The following is a 4,934-nucleotide window of genomic DNA, read 5'->3' as shown; positions in this document are numbered from 1 at the left end:
CAAGCTCACTGCCACGTGGCTGTCATCCTCAGCACGGCCCAAGAGAGCTGTCGTTGGAACTTCCCGTGACGACGTGGTGAACCTCAGGCAGGTGTGAGCTTTGCCGTGGATTCACTCTGTGCTCCTGGGCCAGATGGCTAATCTCTGCGAGCCTCAGCTTTCCCATCTCTGTAATGGACGTAATCACGCCCCCTGTGAATGCTTGTGTGCAATTTACATGTAATAACAAATGCTTAGAGTCAAAACCTCAATCGTTCAGTCCTGACTTCTCCGCCATGCACAGTCAGCTGAGTGTTTAGGGATCACGACATTTTAGGGGCCCATGAAAAGGTTTTAATTTCTTTTAAAACCAAAAGCCAAGTTGTAACATAATCCAGTGGAAGATAATATTCCTTCTTGTACCAAAGCAGTCATAAAATACAATTTTAATTGTTTTTTTTTTTTTTTTAATGGAGGAAGAGGCCCATAAAGGCAGAAATGCGTAGAGCCCAGGAACTCTGTGATACAGTCCAGGAAAGCCACAGTGCAGCTCTGCAGCCATGTTTGTTCGGGGAGTTGGAGGCACAGACCGGGACCCAGAGAAGGTACTGGATTAGTTTGACCTGTGCTTGACCAGCATGACTTGAACTTTGGTAACTTGATGAGCCACAAGGCTTGACAAGCAATCGGCTTTCAGTCTAGCTCACAGTCTAACAAAACCCATTCCTTATTCTTGCCACAAATATATTCTAAGGGCTTCCCAGGTAGCCCTAGTAGTAAAGAATCCACCCGCCAATGCAGGAGACTCGGGTTCGATCCCTGGGTTGGGAAGATCCCCTGGAGAAGGGCATGGCAACCCACTCCAGTATTCTTGCCTGGAGAATCCCATGGACAGAGGAGTCCTCTGGGCTGCAGTCCATGGGGTCAAAAAGAGTTGGACACGACTGAACGACTTAGCACACACGTACTCCAAGCTAGGCTCGGTCTGGGTTCAAGTATTGGTGTGAGTACTGTCTGGCTGTGTGAACTTGGGAAAGTGACTTTATGTCCGTGTGCCACTGATAAAATGGGAGTGATGGGTGTCAGAATTCAGACAATCCAGTGAAAACTTTTAGAAGATAGCCCAGTGTATAATAATCACTCCAAAATGTTAGCCCAGGGTAACCATCACAGACATGGTCCCTGCCCCAAGGGAGCCTGCAAAACACAGGCCATGAACAAGCATGTTAATGAAGGGTTTGGCCTTGGTGGTTCTCAGTGCTATGAAGGAAATAGGAGAGCGGTGTTAGAGTAACTCCCCCTTGACGGCCTTCGGTCAAAGGCCACATCCAGCCCAGGGAGGCCAGATGGACAAACACCCAACCCTCCTCTCCTCCCACCCCCTGATCTCCTGCTGGGCTCTTCATTGGCTGAACCCACCCAGGGCCAGGCATGGGAATCTGTGGACGTGTCCAATCAGGTCAGCTTCCCGGGCTCAGGGCAGGATGGTGAAGGATGGAGCGCAGTCTGGAGGGTCAAGCAGGATACCTCCCACATAGAGCCCCGCCTCTCTGCAAGGCTGAAATCATTCATTAGCTCCTCTTTGCCCACAGGTTCCCAAGGATGCCCCCACAGCCCCTCGGTCCCTACACCTGCTCCCACTCCCATCTCACCCTCAAGTTTGGGGAACTTCTCATGGTTCCCCCAAAGCATAAGGCCATTTTACATCTTTAGAGCTTTACCCCAGCTGTTGCCACCCCCTAGAATGCCCTCCCCACACCCACATCTGGGCAAACCCCAACAGGACAGTGGGACAGGGCAGAGCCTGGAAACCTGGCTTCCAGCTCCGTTTCTGCCACTTCTTAGCTGCATGACCTGGGGGAAGCCAGTTCATCCAGTGGAACCTCCGTGTCTCATCTGTAACATGCAAAGGATGCGAGTTCACTCCACACTGTGAAGTTACTATGAGAGCCAAATGAAATCATGCTTACAAAGGGCTGGGCAGGAGGTCACCCAGTGAGTCAGAGGCAATTTTTAAAAATTTCTTTGTTTGGCTGTGTCTGTTCTAATTGTGGCACATGGGACCCTTTTAGTTGAGGCATGTGAGCTCTTAGTTGAGGCATGTGGGATCTAGTTCCCTGGCTAGGAATCGAACCCAGGCCCCCTGCATTGGTAGCACAGAGTCGTAGCCACTGGACCACCAGGGAAGTCCCCAGAGGCAATTTTTAAGAAGTACATCGTTTATGAAGCTGTTGCTGACCATCTGTCCCTCGAGCATCAGGGCCCCACTGTTCTGTGAGCATCAGTGCACCTTTCCTGGACAGCTCTTGGGGCCCCTAGAATGCTTTCCTCTGCATCTCCATCCATGCCCTGTGAGCTCCAAGAGGGTCTATCTGTGTCCTCAGCATCCAGCGCACGGCAGCACTCGGTGAATACGGAATGAATGAATGAATGAATGAACAAGTGTTCAAACCAGTGGACCAGTCTGCCTGCCCCTCCACCTGAATAAAGCTTGAACTACTTCAGTCCCCGCCTGGACTACTAAACAGGGCATGGGGTGACCTCTTGAGGAAGCCCAGGCCCAAGGTCATGGCGGGGGGAGGGGTACTAAGGGCAGTACCGGGGCTGGGAGGAGGTGGCAGGCCCCAGCTCATTGGAAATGCAGAGAGAATCCCAGCGCGGCCGCCTTCTCTGGCAGGGAGCGCGCGGGAAAAGACAAGAAAAATGAAGCCGCCACAATCTCATTTTCTGAGGCCTGCAAGTCAGCCAGGAAATAGCTATTATTCCATCGCACTGTCGGTATTAAGTTATTTCCTTCACTAAATACGGGAATGTTCATGAATATCTATTGAGTCCCAGGTACAGACACCTCCTGGCTCTGTGGCTCCGTCACTCTGCCTTTACATTCCTCCAACAACACCCCTCAATCTTGCTCTGAAGTGAAAGACAATAGTATTTTAAATTGGTTAATAAATCTCGGAATTGATGCTCCTCGAAGGCCCGGGAACTTCGTCTCTATTACTTGAATAAAAGGGATCACATTTTAACCACTGCTGGGCTAGGAACTCAGGAGAGGGACCTGAACCAGCCTGTCCTTCGTGCTGGGGAGGGGAGGGTCGGAGGCTTCAGGACCCTGGGTCCGACGGAACCCTTTGGACAGCCAGGAAATTCTCATTTTTCTGGTCGATTCAGGCCAGCGGGACATCTTGGACCACTTTGGTTTTGATGGCTTTGTGTTCGGCCAGTTCCCCTGGATTCAAATAAAAGAGACTTGGAAGCAGAGCTCCAGGGAGAAGATGGGTATCTGACATCCTTAAAAAGGATGGGGACTTCCCTGGCTGTCCAGTGGTTAAGACTCTGAGTTTCCAATACAGGGGCTGTGGGTTCAATCCCTGGTCAGGGAACTAAGATCTAACATGCTGCACGGTGTAGCCAAATTTAAAAAAATAATTAAAAATAAAAACCACCTGTATGCAGATAAGGAAGGTGGGGGAGGAAAGCATACTGTCTGGAACACCATTCCAGGTGTTGATTCTTTTATCACCTTCCTCATGGGCACAGGTGACCTTGAACATCCTTGTTGGGGTGGAGAAAGCTTTGAAAAGCCCAGATGCGGGAGAATGAGAAGTAGGACTAAAATGTCTCCTGTTTTTTCAGTGTCTTGCCATCTGCTTCACACGTTTTCCCAACCCATCCTCGCAGCCACCCTAGGAAATGCAAAGTCCAGACGTTGTCAACGGGCCAGAAAACCCACAGGTCAGAATCATCTCTATGTACTCAGCACCCAACACACGGCCTGGCCCCAGAGTTGTTGCTGTTGGGTACTAGCTCAGTCATGTCCAATTCTTTGTGACCCCATGGCTTGTAGCCCACCAGGCTCCTCCATCTGTGGAATTTTCCAGGCAGGAATACTGGAGTGGATTGTCATTTCCTTCTCCAGGGGATGTTTCCAACCCAGGGATCGAACCCGTGTCTTCTTCATTGGCAGCCAGGTTCTTAACCCCTGAGCCCCCAGCCCCAGTGTATCAGCTTCAAAAATAGTGGGGAAATGGGCTATTGTACAACATCCCCAATTTACAGATGTGCCAAGTGAGCCTTGGGGCAGGCAAAGGCTTGCTCAGCAACTCATCAATGACTCAGCTAAGACAGTCTGTGCACCCACTATGTCCAGGCCCTGAGCTGGGTACTACAGATACAGGTGTGAACAAAAAAAGGCGCTTGATGGGGCTCGTCATCTCGGAGTGAGGTGGGGGGCGGGGGGGCAGCAGGGCAGAGAGCACTTGAGTGACTAAAGAGAGAACCGGGACAACTTCAGGTGTACAGTAAATCCACTACGTACGGCAAGTTCCATTCCGAGTGAGTTAGTAAGTCCAATTGGTTCATACATCCAGCAAAGTTAGCCTAGATACCCAACTAACACAATTGGCTATTAGTAATGTACTGTAATAGGTTTCTACTACTTTTCACACAATCAATACATCAGTGAAAGTGAAAGTCGCTCAGTCGTGTCCAACTCTTTGCAACCCCATAGATATACAGTCCATGGAATTCTCCAGGCCAGACTACTGGAGTGGGTAGCCTTTCTCTTCTCCACAGGATCTTCCCAACCCAGGGATCGAACCCAGGTCTCCCACATTGCAGGTGGATTCTTTACCAGCTGAGCCTCAATGGAAGCCTAAGAATACTGGAGTGGGTAGCCTATCCTTTCTCCAGCGGATCTTCCCAACCCAGGAATCGAACCAGGGTCTCCTGCATTTCAGGTGGATTCCTTACCAGCTGAGCCACAGGGGAAGTCTAAGAATACTGGAGTGGGTAGCCTATCCCTTCTCCAGCAGATCTTCCCGACCCAGGAATCGAACCCGGGTCTCCTGCACTGCAGGCGGATTCTTTACCAACTGAGCTATCAGAACAAACACAAAAAGAAAACATTTTTAATCTTACAGGACAGTCCCAGGTTTGTTTCTGGAAACTGGGTC

At 50.3% G+C, this 4,934-nt stretch overlaps 1 non-coding gene across 1 annotated transcript; it reads right to left on the bottom strand.

The window, feature by feature from the left end:
* Positions 1-2,092: 2,092 nt before the first annotated feature.
* On the bottom strand, positions 2,093-2,165 carry TRNAG-ACC (transfer RNA glycine (anticodon ACC)). The gene has a single exon. It is a non-coding gene; the product is annotated as a tRNA-Gly (tRNA).
* Positions 2,166-4,934: the final 2,769 nt, after the last annotated feature.

The sequence above is a fragment of the Bos indicus genome, chromosome 17 (genome assembly GCF_029378745.1).
Source record: "Bos indicus isolate NIAB-ARS_2022 breed Sahiwal x Tharparkar chromosome 17, NIAB-ARS_B.indTharparkar_mat_pri_1.0, whole genome shotgun sequence".
In the NCBI taxonomy this organism is placed as follows: domain Eukaryota; kingdom Metazoa; phylum Chordata; class Mammalia; order Artiodactyla; family Bovidae; genus Bos; species Bos indicus.
The sequence above is the reverse complement of the archived record's forward strand: the minus strand, read 5'-3'. Positions and strand labels throughout refer to the sequence as shown.